General features: G+C 41.0%; 1 protein-coding gene across 2 annotated transcripts in view; it reads left to right on the top strand.

The window, feature by feature from the left end:
- Positions 1-23898, top strand: part of TULP4 (TUB like protein 4) — a 574485-nt gene that overhangs the window by 230780 nt on the left and 319807 nt on the right. The gene's annotated exons all lie outside the window — the stretch shown is intronic.

Genomic DNA, 23898 nt, shown 5'->3' with positions numbered 1-23898 from the left:
CTAAGGTTCGCCTTTCTGGACAAGCATTACCAGTTTGTGGCACTTCCATTCGGATTAGCCACTGCTCCAAGAATTTTCACAAAGGTACTAGGGTCCCTTCTAGCGGTGCTACGACCAAGGGGCATTGCAGTAGTACCTTACTTGGACGACATACTGATTCAAGCGTCGTCCCTACCACAAGCAAAGGCTCATACGGACATTGTCCTGGCCTTTCTCAGATCTCACGGGTGGAAAGTGAACGTAGAAAAAAGTTCTCTATCTCCGTCAACAAGAGTTCCCTTCTTGGGAACAATAATAGACTCCTTAGAAATGAGGATTTTTCTGACAGAGGCCAGAAAATCAAAACTTCTAAGCTCGTGTCAAGTACTTCATTCTGTTCCTCTTCCTTCCATAGCGCAGTGCATGGAAGTAATAGGTTTGATGGTCGCGGCAATGGACATAGTTCCTTTTGCGCGAATTCATCTGAGACCATTACAACTGTGCATGCTCAGTCAGTGGAATGGGGATTATACAGACTTGTCTCCGACGATACAAGTAGATCAGAGGACCAGAGATTCACTCCGTTGGTGGCTGACCCTGGACAACCTGTCACAGGGGATGAGCTTCCGCAGACCAGAGTGGGTCATTGTCACGACCGACGCCAGTCTGGTGGGCTGGGGCGCGGTCTGGGAACTCCTGAAAGCTCAGGGTCTTTGGTCTCGGGAAGAATCTCTTCTCCCGATAAATATTCTGGAACTGAGAGCGATATTCAATGCTCTCAAGGCTTGGCCTCAGCTAGCAAAGGCCAAATTCATACGGTTTCAATCAGACAACATGACGACTGTTGCATATATCAACCATCAAGGGGGAACAAGGAGTTCCCTGGCGATGGAAGAAGTGACCAAAATCATTCAATGGGCGGAGACTCACTCCTGCCACTTGTCTGCAATCCACATCCCAGGAGTGGAAAATTGGGAAGCGGATTTTCTGAGTCGTCAGACATTTCATCCGGGGGAGTGGGAACTCCATCCGGAAATCTTTGCCCAAATTACTCAATTGTGGGGCATTCCAGACATGGATCTGATGGCCTCTCGTCAGAACTTCAAGGTTCCTTGCTACGGGTCCAGATCCAGGGATCCCAAGGCGACTCTAGTAGATGCACTAGTAGCACCTTGGACCTTCAACCTAGCTTATGTATTCCCACCGTTTCCTCTCATCCCCAGGCTGGTAGCCAGGATCAATCAGGAGAGGGCATCGGTGATCTTGATAGCTCCTGCGTGGCCACGCAGGACTTGGTATGCAGACCTGGTGAATATGTCATCGGCTCCACCATGGAAGCTACCTTTGAGACAGGACCTTCTTGTTCAAGGTCCGTTCGAACATCCGAATCTGGCCTCACTCCAACTGACTGCTTGGAGATTGAACGCTTGATTTTATCAAAGCGAGGGTTCTCAGATTCTGTCATTGATACTCTTGTTCAGGCCAGAAAGCCTGTAACTAGAAAAATCTACCATAAAATATGGAAAAAATATATCTGTTGGTGTGAATCTAAAGGATTCCCATGGAACAAGATAAAAATTCCTAAGATTCTATCCTTTCTTCAAGAAGGTTTGGAGAAAGGATTATCTGCAAGTTCTTTGAAGGGACAGATTTCTGCTTTATCTGTTTTACTTCACAAAAAGCTGGCGGCTGTGCCAGATGTTCAAGCTTTTGTTCAGGCTCTGGTTAGAATCAAACCTGTTTACAAACCTTTGACTCCTCCTTGGAGTCTCAATTTAGTTCTTTCAGTTCTTCAGGGGGTTCCGTTTGAACCCTTACATTCCGTAGATATTAAGTTATTATCTTGGAAAGTTTTGTTTTTGGTTGCAATTTCTTCTGCTAGAAGAGTTTCAGAGTTATCTGCTCTGCAGTGTTCTCCTCTTTATCTGGTGTTCCATGCAGATAAGGTGGTTTTGCGTACTAAACCTGGTTTTCTTCCGAAAGTTGTTTCTAACAAAAACATTAACCAGGAGATAGTCGTGCCTTCTTTGTGTCCGAATCCAGTTTCAAAGAAGGAACGTTTGTTGCACAATTTGGATGTAGTTCGTGCTCTAAAATTCTATTTAGATGCTACAAAGGATTTCAGACAAACATCTTCCTTGTTTGTTGTTTATTCTGGTAAAAGGAGAGGTCAAAAAGCAACTTCTACCTCTCTCTCTTTTTGGCTTAAAAGCATCATCAGATTGGCTTACGAGACTGCCGGACGGCAGCCTCCTGAAAGAATCACAGCTCATTCCACTAGGGCCGTGGCTTCCACATGGGCCTTCAAGAACGAGGCTTCTGTTGATCAGATATGTAAGGCAGCGACTTGGTCTTCACTGCACACTTTTACTAAATTTTACAAATTTGATACTTTTGCTTCTTCTGAGGCTATTTTTGGGAGAAAGGTTTTGCAAGCCGTGGTGCCTTCCATCTAGGTGACCTGATTTGCTCCCTCCCATCATCCGTGTCCTAAAGCTTTGGTATTGGTTCCCACAAGTAAGGATGACGCCGTGGACCGGACACACCTATGTTGGAGAAAACAGAATTTATGTTTACCTGATAAATTACTTTCTCCAACGGTGTGTCCGGTCCACGGCCCGCCCTGGTTTTTTAATCAGGTCTGATAATTTATTTTCTTTAACTACAGTCACCACGGTATCATATGATTTCTCCTATGCAAATATTCCTCCTTTACGTCGGTCGAATGACTGGGGAAGGCGGAGCCTAGGAGGGATCATGTGACCAGCTTTGCTGGGCTCTTTGCCATTTCCTGTTGGGGAAGAGAATATCCCACAAGTAAGGATGACGCCGTGGACCGGACACACCGTTGGAGAAAGTAATTTATCAGGTAAACATAAATTCTGTTTTTTGTACTGTATTATTTTTACACATAATAAAGTTGGGAAAGACTTGTGCTGTTATTACTAGTCTGTACAACATGTCTGACATGGGAAGTCAGTGTTCTATGTGTTTAGAAGCCATGGTGGAACCCCCTCTTACATTGTGCCCTTATTGTACTGAAAGGGCCTTACACTGTAAGGATCACATTTTAAATAAAGAAAGTGGGCCTCAGGAGGATTTTCAGTCTGCAAAGAATCAGGGTATGCCATCTTTTTCTTCCCAAGTGTCACAACCTTTAACGCCCACACAAGCGACGCAAGAAATTCTAGTGCGTCTACTTCTTTTACTTTGCAAGATATGGCGGCAGTCATGTCTACTACCCTTACAGAGGTATTGTCTAAGCTGCCAGCCTTGCCGGGTAAACGCCATAGGTCAGATATTAATACAAATACTGAACCTTCTGACGCCTTAGTGGCTATTTCCGATGTAAACTCCCAATGCTCTGATTTGGGGGTTAGGGATGTTATGTCTGAGGGAGAGGTTTCAGAGTCAGGAAATTTAATACTTCAGACAGATTCGGACTTCCTGTCCTTTAAATTCAAATTAGAACACCTCCGCTTATTGCTCAGGGAGGTTCTGGCGACTCTGGATGATTGTGATCCGATCACGGTTCCTCCAGAAAAAGTGTGTAAAATGGACAAATATTTGGAAGTACCTACTTACACGGATGTTTTTCCGGTTCCTAAGAGAATTTCGGAAATTGTTAAGAAGGAATGGGATAGACCAGGTATACAGTTTTCTCCCCCTCCTAATTTTAAGAAAATGTTTCCCATATCTGACACCATGCAGGATTTCTGGCAATTGATTCCCAAGGTGGAGGGAGCTGTTTCTACTTTAGCTAAACGTACAACTATCCCCATTGAGGACAGTTGTGCGTTTAAAGACCCTATGGATAAAAAACTGGAGGGTCATCTAAAGAAAATTTTTGTTCACCAGGGTTTCCTTTTGCAGCCTATAGCGTGCATGGTTCCAGTAACTACTGCGGCTGCCTTTTGGTTTGACGCCCTGGAAGAGTCCTTGAAGGTTGAGACACCTTTAGAGGACATTTTAGACAGAATTAAGGCTCTAAAGCTTGCAAATGCTTTCATGACGGATGCTGCTTTTCAGCTTGCGAAATTAGCAGCGAAAAATGCAGGCTTTGCTATCGTGGCGCGTAGAGCGTTATGGCTAAAATCTTGGTCGGCGGACGTGTCGTCTAAGTCTAAGCTTTTGTCTATTCCCTTCAAGGGTAAGACCCTATTTGGGCCTGAACTGAAGGAAATAATTTCTGACATTACTGGAGGTAAGGCTCACACCCTACCTCAGGACAAGCCCCTCAAGATGAGGACTAAACAAAATAATTTTCCTTCCTTTCGGAATTTTAAAGGAACATCATCTGCGCAATCCAAGGAGGTCTGGAGACCTAACCAGGCCTGGAATAAAGGTAAACAAGTCAAAAAGCCTGCTGCTGCTACCAAGAGGGCAGACTCTCTTTATTTGCTCAGGTTTACGCTGTGTAAAAGACCTCTACACCATTGGTGTAATTTGCTCAGTTCCAGCTCGAGAACAGGGGCAGGGGTTCTATTCAAACCTTTTTGTGGTTCCCAAAAAAGAGGGAACCTTCAGACCAATTTTAGATCTCAAAGGTCTAAACAAGTTTCTCAGAGTCCAATTGTTCAAGATAGAGACCATTCGTACAATTCTGCCTATGATCCAGGAGGGTCAGTTCATGACCACGGTGAACCTGAAGGATGCGTATCTTCACGTCCCTATCCACAAGGATCATCATCAGTTCCTGCGATTTGCATTTCAGGACAAACATTATCAGTTTGTGGCCCTTTCCTTCGGGTTGGCCACGGCTCCAAGGATCTTCATAAAGGTTCTAAGGGCTCTTCTAGTGGTGCTCAGGCCGCGAGGAATAGCGGTGGCGCCATATCTGGACGATATCTTGATCCAGGCGTCAACATTTGATCTATCAAAATCACACACGGAAATCGTGTTATCATTTCTGAGAACTCACGGTTGGAAAGTGAATGTAGAAAAGAGTTCACTAGTTCCACAGACAAGGGTTCCATTCCTGGGAACTCTGATAGACTCAGCAAGCATGAAAATATTTCTGACAGAAGTCAGAAAATCAAGGATTCTAAATACTTGCAGGGCTCTGCAGTCCATTCATCGGCCATCAGTGGCTCAGTGTATGGAAGTCATCGGACTAATGGTAGCGGCAATGGATATTCCGTTTGCTCGCTTTCATCTCAGACCATTCCAACTGTGCATGCAGTGGAATGGGGATTATGCAAACTTATCTCCTCAGATAAATCTGGACCAAGAGACCAGAGACTCTCTTTGGTGGTGGTTGTAGCAGGACAATCTGTCCCAAGGGATGTGCTTCCGCAGGCCATCTTGGGTGATAGTAACGACGGACGCCAGTCTTCTGGGCTGGGGTGCAGTCTGGAATTCCCTGAAGGCTCAGGGTGTGTGGACTCAGGCCGAGTCTCAATTACCAATCAATATTCTGGAACTGAGAGCGATTTTCAATGCGCTGCTAGCGTGGCCTCAGTTGGCTTCGGCCAAATTCATAAGATTCCAGTCAGACAACATCACGACTGTGGCGTACATCAATCATCGGGGGGAACAAGGAGTTCTCTAGTGATGATAGAAGTTTCAAAGATAATTCGATGGGCGGAGGCTCACTCTTGCCATCTGTCTGCGATCTATATCCCAGGAGTAGAGAACTGGGAAGCAGATTTTCTAAGTCGTCAGACTTTTCATCTGGGGGAATGGGAACTTCACCCGGAGGTGTTTGCAACCTTGATTCATCAGTGGGGCACACCGGAATTGGATCTGATGGCATCTCGACAGAATGCCAAACTTCCACATTACGGGTCCAGGTCAAGGGACCCTCAGGCGGTACTGATAGATGCCCTAGCAGTACCTTGGTCGTTCAACCTGGCTTATGTGTTTCCACCGTTTCCTCTCCTTCCTCGTGTGATTGCCAGAATCAAACAGGAGAGGGCTTCAGTAATTCTGATAGCGCCTGCGTGGCCACGCAGGGCATGGTATGCAGATCTAATGGACATGTTGTCTCTGCCACCGTGGAGACTTCCGTTGAGAAGCGACCTTCTCATTCAAGGTCCTTTCCAACATCCAAATATCACTTCTCTGCAACTGACTGCTTGGAGATTGAACGCTTGATTTTATCTAAGCGGGGTTTCTCTGAGCCGGTCATTGATACCCTGATTCAGGCTCACAAGCAGGTCACTAGAAAAATTTACCATAAGATATGGCGTAAATATCTTTATTGGTGTGAATCCAAGGGTTACTCATGGAGTAAGGTTAGGATTCCTAGGATTTTGTCCTTTCTCCAAGAAGGTTTGGAGAAGGGTTTATCTGCTAGTTCATTGAAGGGACATATCTCTGCTTTGTCAATTTTGCTTCACAAGCGTCTGGCAGATGTACCAGATGTTCAGGCATTTTGCCAGGCTTTAATTAGAATCAAGCCTGTGTTTAAACCAATTGCTCCGCCATGGAGTTTGAATTTAGTTCTTAATGTTCTTCAAGGGGTTCCGTTTGAACCCATGCATTCCATAGATATTAAGCTGTGATCTTGGAAAGTTTTGTTTTTAGTTGCTATCTCTTCTGCTCGAAGAGTTTCTGAGCTTTCTGCATTGCAATGTGATTCCCCTTATCTTATATTCCATTCTGATAAGGTGGTTTTGCGGACTAAACCTGGATTCCTTCCTAAGGTTATTTCAAATAAGAATATTAATCAGGAAATTGTTGTTCCTTCTCTGTGTTCTAATCCTTCTTCTAAAAAGGAGCGTCTGTTACATAACTTAGACGTGGTTCGTGCTTTGAAGTTTTACTTGCAAGCAACCAAGGATTTCCGTCAAACATCCTCTCTGTTTGTGGTTTATTCTGGAAAGCGTAGAGGTCAAAAAGCTACAGCTACCTCTCTTTCTTTTTGGCTGAAAAGCATCATACGTTTGGCATACGAGACTGCTGGACAGCAGCCTCCTGAGAAGATTACGGCTCATTCTACCAGAGCTGTGGCTTCCACATGGGCTTTTAAAAACGATGCTTCTGTTGAACAGATTTGTAGGGCTGCGACTTGGTCCTCCCTTCATACTTTTTCCAAATTTTCCAAATTTGATACTTTTGCTTCTTCTGAGGCTATTTTTGGGAGAAAGGTGCTTCAAGCAGTGGTGCTTTCCGTTTAGGTTCCTGTCTTGTCCCTTCCTTTCATCCGTGTCCTAAAGCTTTGGTATTGGTATCCCACAAGTAAAGGAGGAAACCGTGGACTCGGTATATCTTGTAAAAGAAAAGGAAATTTATGCTTACCTGATAAATTGATTTCTTTTACAATATACCGAGTCCACGGCTCACACTGTCATTTTGAGACATGACTTATTTTTATATAAACTTCAGTCACCTCTGCACCTTAATGGTTCTTTCCCTTTCTCTTCCTATACCTTCGGTCGAATGACTGGGGGGAGGAGTTAGGGGAGGAGCTATATAGCAGCTCTGCTGTGGTGCTCTTTGCCACTTCCTGTTAGCAGGAGGAATATATCCCACAAGTAAAGGATGAAACCGTGGACTCGGTATATCGTAAAAGAAATCAATTTATCAGGTAAGCATAAATTTCATTTTTTGGTGAACACACTGTGTTGTTCTTGCTGATTGGTGGGTATATTCACCTACCAATAAACAAGTGCTTTCCATGGTCTGAACAAAATAAATAGCTTAGATGCCTTCTTTTTTAAATAAAGAAAGCATGAGAACAAAGAAAAATTGATAATAGGAGTAAATTAGAAAGTTGTTTAAAATTGCATGCTCTATCTGAATCACGAAAGAAAAAATTTGGGCTCAGTGTCCCTTTAAGTAAAATGTTGACATTCCAGGGGATCGAAATACAGTGTCATGGAAAGATAAAAAAGACACATTCCTGTGAGAATATCAAGGATCCTATCCATCTTTAGTGTGTTGCTAATATCATAGTTTATTAAAGTCTAATGTAAAAGTTCTATAGGCCTGATTAAGCCGATCAGTATAGGAAGCATGAGCTACTCTCTATCTAGGTGATGTATGTCAAGAAAGAGGTAAAATAGAACAAACTTTTAACAAAACCTGCAAGATTACATTAAAAATTAGAAGGAAAAATATGTTTTTTTACTTACATTTAATATATAGATAGCAGTAATATAGTACCTTAATCCAGAAATAATGTTATGTTGTTGTCATGGAGTTTGTGTTTACCTGTGTATTTTGTTCCAATAAATCATAATGTTGTAATAATTGTCTAATTGTCCTGTTTTGAAAAAATTATATCTTTCAAGTAATAGAGATTTTTTTTGTATCTTCTCTTCCCAATCAAGCAGGGAGGGGAGGGGGGTATCTACTTTTCTCCCCAATGTAGAGCTATTAGCTGTCTGGCGGAATTGATTTACTTAGTTTAATTTTTCAGTAAATAATACTTTTTACAGTCAGTTTTTCTGTTATTGTTTACTTAGAGTGATTTTTATAGGCTATTATTGAGTTACTAGTACTAAAGCCCGTGTACACGGGCCATTTTTTGCAGTACAGCGGTCTCACCCCTTGCTCTCTCCCCCCTCTCTTTTGCTCTCTTTCCCCCCTCTCTTTTGCTTTCTCTCCCCCCTCTCTTTTGCACTCTCTCCCCCTCTCCTTTGCGCTCTCTCTCCTCCCTTTCTTTTGCTCTCTCTCTCCCCTCTTTGGCTCTCTCTCTCCCCTCTTTGGCTCTCTCTCACCCCTCTATGGCTCTCTCTCCCCCCTCTTTGGCTCTCTCTCCCCCCTCTTTGGCTCTCTCTCCCCTCTCTTTGGCTCTCTCTCCTCTTTGGCTCTCTCTCCTCTTTGGCTCTCTCTCCTCTTTGGCTCTCTCTCCTCTTTGGCTCTCTCTCCTCTTTGGCTCTCTCTCCTCTTTTGCTCTCTCTCCTCTTTTGCTCTCTCTCCTCTTTGGCTCTCTCTCCTCTTTTGCTCTCTCTCCTCTTTTGCTCTCCCCCTCTTTGGCTCTCTCTCCCCCCTCTTTGGCTCTTTCCTCTTTGGCTCTCTTTCCTCTTTTGCTCTCTCTCTTCCCAGTCTTTGGCTCTCTCTTCCCAGTCTTTGGCTCTCTCTTCCCCCCTTTGGCTCTCTCTGCCCCCTCTTTTGTTCTCTCCCCTCTCTTTGGCTCTCTCTCCCCCCTCTGGCTCTCTCTCCCCCCTCTTTGGCTCTCTCTCCTCTTTGGCTCTCTTTCCTCTTTTGCTCTCCCCTCTTTGGCTCTCTCTCCCCCCTCTTTGGCTCTCTCTCTCCCCTCTTTGGCTCTCTCCCCTCTTTGGCTCTCTTTCTCTCCTCTTTGGCTCTCTCCCCTCTTTTGCTCTCTCCCCTCTTTGGCTCTCTTTCCTCTCTCTCTTCCCCCTCTTTGGCTCTCTCTCCCCCCTCTATTTGGCTCTCCCCCCCCCCCCCCCCTCTATTTGGCTCTCTCACCCCCTCTTTGACCCTTCTCCACCCCTCTCTTGCTCCCTCTCTGGCGCTGTCTTTCAAACCCTTTGCCTCTCTGGCCACGCCCCCATCATGACACCCCGCCCGGCCACGCCCCATCGTGGCAAAACACCCTCCCGGCTACGTCCATCGCTGCACCCGACCACGCCCCTCGCAGCACCCGGCCACGCCCCTATCACGACGCTCCCGTCAGCCACGCCCCCTGACACTCCGCTTCAGCCTTGCTTTGTGCTGAGTGTCAGGATCCAAACGGCCAGGTATGTTTGTCATGTGCAGTCTCTATTGCACATGACTGGATCTGACAAACATACTTGGCCATTTATTATATAGGATGGTTAACTTGGTTCTGATCCTGTTGCAAACTGTGGCTATGCTGCTGTGTCTGTGAATGTATATTGTTGTATTTATACAGATAATAATCTGGTTAGGATTTAGCTGGTCGCCATGGCTGCATTTTTTGAGAACGGTTCATGAACTTAGAGACATGAAACCCAACATTTTCTTTCATGATTTAGAGTGAACATGCAAATTTTAAACAACTTCCCAATTTACTTATATTATCTCATTTGCTTCATTCTCTTGATATCCTTTGTTGAAGACACTGCAGTGCAAAAGGGCCAACCAATAAAATGAGTCATATGTGTGCAGCCACCAATCAGCAGTTCAGTGCTTTTCAACAAAGGATACCAAGCAAAACAAATAAGATAATAGAAGTAAACTAGAAAGTTGTTTAAAATGAAATGCTCTCTCTGAATCATGTAAGAATTGCATATGTTTGTACATCAAAGGAAATTGTAATTGTTAAATGCTTATATCTTGGGAATGGGGCATCAACAATTCATTTAGTTTCCAACTGTCTATTACTAAAAAATGAGAAACTTTTAAGTTACTCAGTTCAGTAGTTTTAAGATTGATAGAGGTTTCATATTAAATAACTGCTATGGGGTGGTATCATTTTTATTTTCAGACACAGCTACAGCCCAAATTCCTGAATGGCTCTCCTTCAGATTTCTTTGGAATATCTTTGAAGCTCCTGGGTCTTTATGGAAAGAGCAGGGAAACAAGTAGTATTTCTAAAAAGATCTGCAACTAAATATATATAGTTACTTTATTTTTATTCTTTCTATGTTCATGTGCAGTGTTCTTTTTGGGACGTTTACATTATTGACATTGTTGTAGGTTTTATAAAATCTCGATGTGATGGACATTTAAAATGATTGTTATTATTTGAAATCTCAGCTATTTAGCATGATTTGTGCTAGTAATTATATTTTGTATTTGAAAATAGCATAGAAAGTGTTTGTTAATGTCAGAGAATAATTTCTTGTATGAAAATGCAGCACTACTCTAATCTATTAAAAAATCTGCTAAATTTAACCACCTTACTCATCAATCAAGTTCTGTTGCTCTCTCTTTAAATCAGTATATTGGCTTCCCATTACTTTCTGACTGAAATACACCTAATTCATCTACAAAGCTTTATTTTTAACACTGCACTTTAGATATCTCATGCAGCTTGGTCTTTAAATACTGCCCATTACCTATTTCTGTTCCTCTGAACCCTCTCTCTCCCTTACCTCTCTTTCCTCTCATTGGAGATGGATTTTGTACAATACATTTTGCAGGCATCAACAACATCACCATGAGTCTATTACCAAAACAAAATAATCACAAAAAATGTAAATATGGTGGTCATACATTTTCATCTCTGCCTGTTTGCTTATTCAAAATTTACATTTACGTAAAGATAAAGAACAAGTGGTTTAAATGGACACTTTAAGTTAAAATTAATTTACTTCCATTAACAAAATGTGCACAGAATTCACAAAATATACTTATCTGCATTTGTGATTGGCTGATGTCTGTCACATGATACAAGGGGAGTGAAAAAAGACATAACTTTGAAATTTGTCAGAAACAAATTACTACTCATTTGAAGCTCAGACTAAGGGGTACATTTATCATGGTGTGGACAGACATGATCCGCTATAGCGAATCATGTCCGCCGCACATCGATAAATGCAGACACCATACGCTGTCGGCATTTATCATTGCTCTAGCAGTTCTTGTGAACTGCTAGTGCAATGCTGCCCCCTGCAGATTCGCGGCCAATCGGCTACTAGTAGGGGGTGTCAATCAACCCGATCGTATTCGATCGGGCTGATTGCTGTCCGTCACCTCAGAGGTGGCGGACGAGTTAAGGAGCAGCGGTCTTAGGACTGCTGCTACTTAACTTCCGCTTTAGGCGGAACTGAAGCGGAGTAGATCGGAAGCAGCATCCGCTGATTCATAAATAGACACCTATGTGCTATTGCATTGTCTTGTTATCATGCATTTGTTGATTATGCAAATCTTCTGTCACTCAGGATCTCTAAGTAAGCATTGATCATAGCTGCATTAGTATGGGTAAACAATATTGTACCAATTGAAAAGATGGAGAAATGACTACCAAGCATTTTTTATGCATCTGAGCATGCAGCACATGTTCCTGATTTTCTAGCCATATGTCTCAAGAACATAAATTAAATTCATTACATTTTAAATTATTTTCCCTTCATTTGACCCAGAAAAATTATTTTTAAACCTTATCTGAATCGTTTAATATTCCTACTTTTCTTAAATGTTTTTCTGCATAACAAATCACAAATTAGGATGGAAAAGCCTCAGTAGCCTTATTGGTGAAGCTTGGTTGTTTTTCTGGATGGCCTCATTATTGTATTGTACAGAGATCCTGCATTTGGTCACGATAACTGACAAATGTAACATATTTTACTTTGTTGGCTGAAATTGCATCTAATTGAAGTTCCTTGGTTCACAGAAAAAAAAGAACAGGAGGTGCCTTGCAATTTAGTGTGATTATGCTACAATTTATTCTTTATCTTCATTCAGCTGGGTCATTTGCTAAGTGACCAATATGTATTTTTATGGGTAAGCCAGAAATATTGTAGCTATTTAAAAAAAAAAGAAAAGCTAAATTATATTACTTTGTAAAATAGTTTAAGGGATGTTGTAATGTAGAAGTAAAGCATTCTAAGTCATAAGAACATGTTATTTGTGCATAAGTGTTGACTGAGCCAAAATCCTAGTAGCCAGGTATTTTTTTTGGCAGACTCATTTATTTATATATCAATAAAACAATCCCAATGAGATAAGCACTCTTACAGAAAATTCCACAGCTACCAGGGTGCTATATTATGTAACTACAAAGTCCAACAGAAGCTTTTACTATTTTTCAGCAAGCTCAAATAATTTTTTTCCAAAACACAAGTGGTGTTTAAGTGCGCCTTCTTCAGACAAACCTATTACTATGTGTGAATCAAAGCCTTATAAAGTACTCCCAGCAAAGAAATCTACACTAAGAATGGCTTACACAACAACATGACTCATCTGGAGAGAAGGGCCCTTACCAAATGAAGTATAGATTACACTATAGTGATTCACCCTGTGGATAAGGGTGGCACCATCGTCCTTATGGACTATTCCTATTATAGAGACGAGATCATGGGGCAGTTAGCGAACTTGAACACATAAAAACTCCTGTGTGTCAAACAAATTGTTTCTTTTAAGAAGTAGGTTTGCAACTATCTGGTACAAAACTTTAATGATGGCTTTACTGACAAGGCCACATATAACTTTATTGTTATCGAATATCCATTATGCTACATATTTTATACTTTACCAAAGGTACACAAGGTTTCCATTAGACCATCTGAAAGACCATTTGTCTCGGCCATAGTATCTTTACTACAACCTATCGCACAGTTTGTCAGTCATTACTTTAAAACCCTGGTCTATGTTTATTCAAGCGATCAGTCAGCTTAATGACATTACAACACACACACACACACACACACACACATATATATATATATATATATATATATATAGTGTTTTTTTGTTCACCTTTTTGTGTTTTACTTTAATTATTGGAGTTTTCCCTCACAATTATTTTAGATTTGAGAAGATTTTTTTACTTAAAGATCTCTGTAACAGATATTGGGGTCTAATATGCCCCCTTACTATGCCTATCTTGTCATGGCTGATTATGAGGAACACACAGTGCATATCTAAGAAAGGACTGAGATTAAATGATGGTACATCATTGACCTGTTTCTCATTTGGTCAGGATCCCAGACACCATTCATCATGTGGCATGATACACTTTATGCATTACCAGGCATTATAGCGTTTAAAAGCCACACAAACTATTGAATCATTGACTTTTTAGATGTGAGTATTAAAAGGTTAGTACTAAACTTGGTACCACACTATTAAGGAAGGAGAAAGACTGTAGTTCCTTTTTACAAGTTGGGGGTTGTCATCTACCTTCCCTTCTTAAAAACATCCCAAAGGCACAATATCAGTGAGTAATTCACATTAATTCTGATCCAGCTGATGGAGATACAACTTATTTAGATGACGGAAAGATTCTACTGGAGTCTTAGAAAATTACACCTGGATTTATGCCGGATGTATCCATCATGGATGAAAAACCTCCAAGATGAATTTTTGTTGCCAAATATTTTAATTGGTCCTTGAACATTGGTTGATAATCACTATTGATAAGGACTTGACATATAACAGGTTTGATCCGCCTATTAAGGCCTACAAACAAAGCCATAATTTAAGAGATTTATTGGTTAAAACAGACCAAGTTGAATCTTACAGTCCACAGACTTAAATGAAGAAAAAAATGGGCTGTATTCACTGTGTGAGTTGCACTACCTGCTACAGCTTGATTACAGGTACACTTTTTCATAATCCTATGAGGACCAATATATACTCCATACAATACTTCCTAATACATACAACTAAATCCGTGATTTATTTACTCAGCTGTTATTATGGCATGTTCTACGTTGGAAAACGGACCAACCAGTCTATTTTCACTTTTCTACAGTATGTATTGCTCTATTATATTCATATCTGCCTATAATCCCTCTTAAATATCTCATCAGAAAAATTAGGCTTCTTTCTTTTTTTTATTCTTTCTTTTTTTTTTGTGTGTGGTAAGTACCATACTGTGGTTTGCTTGAATCTGTTTAGCTGCAGTTACATGCTATAAAATACTGTACAATTCGTGTATTCTGATGTCAAAAGTTGCATTAATTGCATTACACAATACATCATTTAATTGATGGAATGTATGTAATGTAAGGGGCAATACATAGGAATGATGATGTGACATCAGAACTCGTATACGTGAGCATTTGTCATACATTTAAGGTTATTAGATGACTGACTAGAGGAGATAGTAAACTGAATATTCTTAGCAGACAAGAAATATATTGGATTTTAAAATTGACATGAAACCTAACATTTTTCTTTCATGATTTAGATAGATTTTGCAGTTTTAAAAAAACCTTCTACTTTATATTATCAAATTTTCTTCGTTCTTTTGTTATCTTTTACAATCTGTCTTGTAAAATCATTGTATATATAAAACCCTTATAAGATTTTGAGAAAAATATGTATGTTGGTGTTAGCTATGGAAAGCTCTGTGACCAGATGAAATAATTTGTTTATCCAAATTAACCTTGCTCCTTTAATTTAGTATCAAAATGTATATTTATGAAGCATTCTTGTACTTTGAATAACATGTATATGCATATGCGTATGCGTAAGCATTGAAAGAATGTCAACTTTTATGCATAAGAGTATAGATCGAATACCAGTAAGTAGCTAGTTAAGATGGTATGTGTTTTATTGAGTGATGTGTTGGAGGTTAAGGTCTATGATTATGACACGTTCGTAGGCCGCAATGCGTCGGACATCTTCGCACACCTTATATTTTGTTTGACGTGTTTTTACGTTACTATAATAAAGTTTGGTAGATTTAAAGTGATGGTAAATTCTCCAGCATAAAGTCACATATAATGAAAGCACCAGTGCTAACTAACATATCGATCTGCTTTTAGCATTAAAAAGTCCAATCTACCTTTAATAATTAAGGTTTATCTCCGGCTCTGTTAACTGCTGTAATGCAGCCTCTGTCACAGATTTTCTCTTTGGCTTCCTTGACTGGCAGTTGTTTTAGCCAATCAGAGCCTCACCATGCGCCCCATGTAAAGTATTGACAGCAGGCCAAAGCACGCCCTATGCTTGTAACTCTGACTGCAAGAAAAACTGTGCATGCGCAACTTGCTACGCCGTTTGCGCATCAGAAACAGTAAACAGCGCAGTTCTTCTTGCAGTCAGAGTTACGGGAGCGTTACGGGAGCGTGCTGTCAATACTTTACAACGGGCGCATGGTGAGGCTCTGATTGGCTAAAACAACTGCCAGTCGAGAAAGCCAAAGAGAAATTCTGGGACAGAGGCTGCATTACAGCAGTTTACTGAGCCGGAGATAAACCTTAATTATTACAGGTAGATTGGACTTTTTAATGCTAAAAGCAGATCGATATGTTAGTTAGCACAGGAGCTTTCCTTATATGTGACTTTATGCTGGAGAATTTACCATCACTTTAAGAACAGTGACCGCCTATAATCTTATGTTTGTGGATAAATATGAATTTGATTCTGGTTTAGTTATAAGATCCTAAGTAACTGCTTTATTTAATGGATGTTCATTAGTAAAGGTACACATTTACTATTTATTCAAAGCATTTTTTTATTGTTCATTCTATGTATAAAGTCTTGCTTACCTAGTCTTATTTTATTAGTGTTCATTTGATTTTGGTGAACTTTCTTCAGTTATAGATTTGGCTTCAGAATGACAATGATGTAAATAAAACTGTCAAGCCAAAGTCAAATTTGTTCTCCTTCCTTGTCTGTGAAGCATACAAATCATTAAGATAATTGATAGAGCCACTGAAAAGAAGCAGCCTCTTGTTATATATGCAATGTACTTTCTTTTAGTTGAATAAGCAAAACATTAGCTTGGCGTTTAACCCCTTTCATTGTTCTTTTTTTAAATTTTTTTATTAAACTCCCCGATAACATCACACATACACATCTGGATCATAATGTCCATTATTTACAATAAACACTCAAGCAGTGGTGCACAATTGTCAACAGATCTAGGGCAACTGAGTGAAAGCTTGCAGTGTTACAGTACTTGCATTTACTGTCTGATCCTACAAGATGCATTAGCTATGTTGTCAAGCAGAATTATGATTGTATTGATACAAACTTGCAAATATTGTGTGTGTTTTTTTATCACTTGACTTCTGCATGCTGCTAATCTGCCACCTGTAGTGACTTTAAAGGGACACTCAAGTCAAAATAAACTTTTATAATTCAGACAGAGCAGCAGTTTTAAGACACTTTCCAATTTATTTCCATTATCTAATTTTGCACAGTCTTTTTATATTCACACTTTCTAGGGAACAAGATTCTTCTGAGCATGTGCACAATCTCACAGGGTATACGTATACTAGTCTGTGATTAGCTGACGTCTGTCACATGATACAGGGGGCCGGAAAATGGGAGAAAAAATAAATTTATCAGAAAAAAATGTATTGCTTATTTGAGATTCAAAGTCGGTGTTATTTAATTGTAATTTTATTATATACTTGTTAATTATGCAATTCTACTGCATTGAGTGGTCTTTTAGGCACTTCCAAAAATGCAAAAATACAGTACAAACATTATAATGACTGGGGCAAGCATATGATTGCATTGCATAAAGTATCTTTACATTTTTGGAAAACCTTTCCAGAAGAGTTTGTGGCTGATCTAGCTATAAGTAAGGGCAACTCTATATTAATACCCATGGTTTTGGAATGGAAAGTCCAACAAGTTCATATATATGTGATGGTCAAGGTGTCCATATAGTATGTGTATACTGTATATACACACAATATGGTGCAAAAGTCTCAGTCCACCATCACCAATTTGTTATTGTTTTTTTCTCTCCTTTGTAGCCATTTATTTAGGAACAGAGTCTCAGGATAAGCTGAGGAATACACATACACACATACACACACACACTCACATACACCTATATATATATATATATATATATATATATATATATATATATATACACACACACACACTCACATACACACACATACGCACATACACACATACACCTATATATATATATATATATATATATATATACACACACTCACATACACACATACACACACACACACACACACTCACATACTCACATACACCTATATACAGGGAGTGCAGAATTATTAGGCAAGTTGTATTTTTGAGGATTAATTTTATTATTGAACAACAACCATGTTCTCAATGAACCCAAAAAAACTCATTAATATCAAAGCTGAATAGTTTTGGAAGTAGTTTTTAGTTTGTTTTTAGTTATAGCTATTTTAGGGGGATATCTGTGTGTGCAGGTGACTATTACTGTGCATAATTATTAGGCAACTTAACAAAAAAACAAATATATACCCATTTCAATTATTTATTTTTACCAGTGAAACCAATATAAGATCTCAACATTCACAAATATACATTTCTGACATTCAAAAACAAAACAAAAACAAATCAGTGACCAATATAGCCACCTTTCTTTGCAAGGACACTCAAAAGCCTGCCATCCATGGATTCTGTCAGTGTTTTGATCTGTTCACCATCAACATTGCGTGCAGCAGCAACCACAGCCTCCCAGACACTGTTCAGAGAGGTGTACTGTTTTCCCTCCTTGTAAATCTCACATTTGATGATGGACCACAGGTTCTCAATGGGGTTCAGATCAGGTGAACAAGGAGGCCATGTCATTAGATTTTCTTCTTTTATACCCTTTCTTGCCAGCCACGCTGTGGAGTACTTGGACGCGTGTGATGGAGCATTGTCCTGCATGAAAATCATGTTTTTCTTGAAGGATGCAGACTTCTTCCTGTACCACTGCTTGAAGAAGGTGTCTTCCAGAAACTGGCAGTAGGACTGGGAGTTGAGCTTGACTCCATCCTCAACCCGAAAAGGCCCCACAAGCTCATCTTTGATGATACCAGCCCAAACCAGTACTCCACCTCCACCTTGCTGGCGTCTGAGTCGGACTGGAGCTCTCTGCCCTTTACCAATCCAGCCACGGGCCCATCCATCTGGCCCATCAAGACTCACTCTCATTTCATCAGTCCATAAAACCTTAGAAAAATCAGTCTTGAGATATTTCTTGGCCCAGTCTTGATGTTTCAGCTTGTGTGTCTTGTTCAGTGGTGGTCGTCTTTCAGCCTTTCTTACCTTGGCCATGTCTCTGAGTATTGCACACCTTGTGCTTTTGGGCACTCCAGTGATGTTGCAGCTCTGAAATATGGCCACACCCTTCTTGCGACCCTGTTGACTATTTTGAATGAAACGCTTGATTGTTCGATGATCACGCTTCAGAAGCTTTGCAATTTTAAGAGTGCTGCATCCCTCTGCAAGATATCTCACTATTTTTGACTTTTCTGAGCCTGTCAAGTCCTTCTTTTGACCCATTTTGCCAAAGGAAAGGAAGTTGCCTAATAATTATGCACACCTGATATAGGGTGTTGATGTCATTAGACCACACCCCTTCTCATTACATAGATGCACATCACCTAATATGCTTAATTGGTAGTAGGCTTTCGAGCCTATACAGCTTGGAGTAAGACAACATGCATAAAGAGGATGATGTGGTCAAAATACTCATTTGCCTAATAATTCTGCACTCCCTGTGTATATATATATATATATATATATATATATATATATATATATATATATATACATACACACACACATACACACACATACGCACATACACAGACCTTCTCACTTAACTGAAACTGCCACATAACTTTCTACAGTCTAAGAACACAGAAAAAATCACAGACCTTCTCACTTAACTGAAACTGCCACATAACTTTCTACAGTCTAAGAACACAGAAAAAATCACAGACCTTCTCACTTAACTGAAACTGCCACATAACTTTCTACAGTCTAAGAACACAGAAAAAATCACAGACCTTCTCACTTAACTGAAACTGCCACATAACTTTCTACAGTCTAAGAACACAGAAAAAATCACAGACCTTCTCACTTAACTGAAACTGCCACATAACTTTCTACAGTCTAAGAACACAGAAAAAATCACAGACCTTCTCACTTAACTGAAACTGCCACATAACTTTCTACAGTCTAAGAACACAGAAAAAATCACAGACCTTCTCACTTAACTGAAACTGCCACATAACTTTCTACAGTCTAAGAACACAGAAAAAATCACAGACCTTCTCACTTAACTGAAACTGCCACATAACTTTCTACAGGTAGCCTTCTGGGAAACAGCTTCATTATATTTTACCTGCTAAGTTGTTTATTGTATGTGTTTGTATATTTAGTGATAATTCCTTTTGTTTTGTTTTTACTTTAAATGTATATATTACAGGCTGTGCTAGTCTTAATTTGCATAGTTTAAGCAGCTGTTGTACATCTATCTGTCTAATTGTCTTAATGGTTTTATTTCACTCTTATATGTCTGTCTTATCTCTAATATTTTGTTTTTTGATGTGTTTTTTGGTTTCTGCATGACTGACCCTTAGCTTAAAATGTCCATAAATGTACCCTCCCACTCATTTTAACACACTTTCTCTGGACCATCATTAACCAATTTATCTCTCTCCCTTTACACAGTCTAAGAACACAGAAAAAATCACAGACCTTCTCACTTAACTGAAACTGCCACATAACTTTCTACAGGTAGCCTTCTGGGAAACAGCTTCCCTCCCACCCTACCCCACCCACCCCAAGTTCACTTCCTCATTTATAGATAGTCTCCCACACAACTTTAACTCTCCTGAAATGACAGGTGCACACACTGATCAGCACATCCTTCCATTCCCTTAACCCCATAGAATACACAGTACTTTTATTATATTATGTTTCATATACCTTTCATTCCCTTATGCAATTGCTACAGTAATTCTGTGTCTTATGTTTTTAACTGGTTCCCAATTCTGTAAACATGCTCAATATATTCATATTCCTTTTTGCTACCCTTTGTCTCTATAACAAACTACACTATTCAATTACTCCTTCTCCCTCTCCACCTGCACTGTTCATTAGCCCATCTCTCCTAAACTCACCTTACTTTTCTACTCATGAACTTTACCTATTCCTAAACACTCTCTCTACCCCCTCCACCCCATCTCAAAAGCAGTCTCACTACTGCAAATCTGTATCTCATCTCATGTCACTCTCCCTCTTGCTTCTACTTACTGCTGGTGACATCTCCCCTAATCCCGGTCCCCAACCACTGACAAGCCATGCACATCCATGTGTACCATCCCATAGACTCAGAAAACAAAACTCTGCACACCTTTCTCACATTCCTCTTGCATCTAAAGCCACTACCCCATTCACCTGTGCACTCTGGAACTCTCGCTCTGTTTGCAACAAACTCACTTCTATACATGACCTCTTCATCTCCCGCTCCCTCAACCTTCTGGCCCTAACAGAAACCTGGCTCTCTCCCCTAGACACAGCATCCACTGCTGCTCTGTCACATGGGGGTCTACACTTCAGCCACACTCCTAGGTCTGGTAATAGACAAGGAGGTGGTGTAGGTATTTTACTTTCCTCTCGTTGCACCTTTCAACAAATACACCCTATCTCTTCCCTCACTTTTCCCTCATTCGAAACCCACATGATTCGCTTATTCTCCCCTCTCTCTGTACGTGTAGCAGTCATATACCGACCCCCTGGCTCCGCAACTCAATTTCTAGATCACTTGGCTGCCTGGCTACCCTACTTCCTTTCCTCTGACACCCCTGCCCTCATTCTTGGCGATTTCAACATCCCCCTTAACAATCCCACTGCCTCATCTGCTAAACAACTTCTGCAACTCACTTCCTCCTTCGGTCTGTCACAATGGACTGATTCTCCCACTCACAAAGACGGTCACTCCCTTGACCTGATCTTTAGCTATCGATGCACTCTCTCAAACTTCTCAAACTCCCCTTTTCCTCTGTCTGACCACCATCTCCTTACCTGCAACATTTCATCCCTTCCTACAACTCTCCCACCTTCTACTCCTCACACCAAACTTCACAGAAGCATTAGGTCTTTAGATCAGCAACAACTTGCTAATTCCCTTCATCCACTCCTCTCATCCTTCTCCTCCTTTTCCTGCCCTGAACAATCTATCTGCCACTATAATTCCACCCTTATATCCGTCCTTGACAATCTCGCCCCTCTTACCACTGCTAGGAAATCACACACTCATCCCCAGCCCTGGCATACTCCTCTGACACGGTACCTACGCAGATGTTCCCGTACTGCTGAACGGCATTGGAGAAAATCACGGAGTTCTGATGATTTTCTTCATTACAAATTCATCTTGAACTCCTACTACTCTGCCCTTAATTTCCACAAGCAACACTACTTCTCTACCCTTATCTCTAATCTTTCTTCAAACCCAAAACGTCTGTTCTCCACTTTCAATACTCTCCTCCGCCCTCCCCCACTTCCTATTACAACTTCTCTGTCAGCCCAAGACTTTGCCAGTCACTTCATTAACAAAATTGACTCCATCAGAAATGAAATCAGCTCTCATCACAATTCCATTCTCTCCCCCCCTCAAATACTCTCACCCAACCACAACCCTCATAACCTGAAACTTAGTTCATTCTCCCCTGTTACTGAGGATGAAGTTTCAGCACTTATACTGCGCTCTCACCTCACTACCTGTCCCCTGGACCCTATCCCCTCACAGCTGCTCCCCTCTCTCTCTGCTACCCTTACCCCTATACTAACACACATTTTCAACCTCTCCCTCAGCACTGGTACATTTCCCTCATCATTGAAACATGCGCTGGTCACACCTATCCTCAAAAAACCTTCCCTTGATCCTACCTCCCCATCCAACTACCGCCCAATTTCCCTCCTCCCTCTTGCTTCAAAGCTTCTCGAAAAACTAGTATATGCACGCCTATCCCATTTCCTTACGTTAAACTCCCTTCTTGACCCGCTGCAATCTGGATTTCGTCCCTATCACTCCACAGAGACAGCTATTGTTAAGGTCACCAACGACCTACTTACAGCCAAATCAAAAGGCCACTTCTCTCTGCTTATCCTCCTTGATCTGTCCGCAGCCTTTGACACGGTCGACCACCCTCTTCTGCTCCAAACCCTCCAATCCTTCGGCATCTGTGACACAGCCCTCTCGTGGCTCTCTTCCTACCTGTCAAACCGTACCTTCAGTGTAGCCTTCTCTGGGGCCTCCTCTGCCCCGTCACCACTTTCTGTCGGAGTACCGCAGGGCTCTGTCCTCGGTCCCCTTCTCTTCTCTATCTATACGTCATCATTAGGTTCCCTAATTAAGTCCCACGGTTTCCAATATCATTTGTATGCCGATGACACCCAAATCTACTTCTCTGCACCAGAACTATCTCCTTCCTTGCTAACACGTGTCACTAACTGTCTTTCTCACATCTCTTCCTGGATGTCCTCTCACTACCTCAAGCTAAATCTCTCAAAAACTGAGCTCCTCATTTTCCCCCCTTCTTCCAAAGTCTCCACCCCCAATATCTCTATAACTGTCGACAACTCCATCATCACCCCTACCCCGCACGCCCGATGTCTCGGGGTCACATTCGACTCAGATCTTTCCTTCACTCCTCACATTCAGTCATTGGCTAAAGCCTGCCGCTTTCACCTTAAAAACATCTCTAAAATTAGACACTTCCTTACACAAGACACAACTAAGATTTTAATCCACTCTCTTATTCTTTCCCGCCTTGATTACTGCAACTCTGTCCTCTCTGGTCTCCCCACCTGCCGCCTAGCTCCTTTACAATCCATAATAAATGCCTCTGCCAGACTCATCTTCCTTACACGTCGCTCTTCATCTGCTGCGCCTCTCTGCCAATCCCTTCACTGGCTTCCTCTTGCCTCTAGGATCAAACACAAAACCCTCACTCTGACATACAAAGCACTCAACTGCACTGCTCCCCCCTACATCTCAGACCTTGTCTCCAGATACTCTCCCTCCCGTCCCCTTCGCTCTGCTCATGACCTCCTACTCTCCTCCTCTCTTGTCACCTCATCACACTCCCGTTTACAGGACTTCTCCAGACTGGCTCCCATCTTGTGGAACTCTCTGCCTCGCTCCATAAGACTCTCTTCTAGTTTTAAAAGCTTCAAGTGCTCCCTAAAGACTCTACTGTTCAGGGACGCATACAACCTACGCTAACCTTTCCTAATACCAGTTCCTCTCCTCCACTGCAATCCCCTGAACCCTCTTAGCATGTAAGCCTAATAGTCCAGCTGTTTGTGGATCACCTTCTTAAGAGCTGACTACAACAGTGCAACTCTTGGCAGGGCCCTCTACCATATAATTGTTTTGTTGTACTCCCCCTTTGATTATAGCGCTGCGGAATCTGTTGGCGCTCTACAAATAACCGATAATAATAATAAAATAATAATAATAATACACACACACACTCACATACACCTATATATATATATATATATATATACACACACATACACACACATACGCACATACACACACACTCACATACACCTATATATATATATATATATATATATATATATATATACACACACATACACCTATATATATAT

Source organism: Bombina bombina, chromosome 4, assembly GCF_027579735.1.
Source record: "Bombina bombina isolate aBomBom1 chromosome 4, aBomBom1.pri, whole genome shotgun sequence".
In the NCBI taxonomy this organism is placed as follows: domain Eukaryota; kingdom Metazoa; phylum Chordata; class Amphibia; order Anura; family Bombinatoridae; genus Bombina; species Bombina bombina.
The sequence above is the reverse complement of the archived record's forward strand: the minus strand, read 5'-3'. Positions and strand labels throughout refer to the sequence as shown.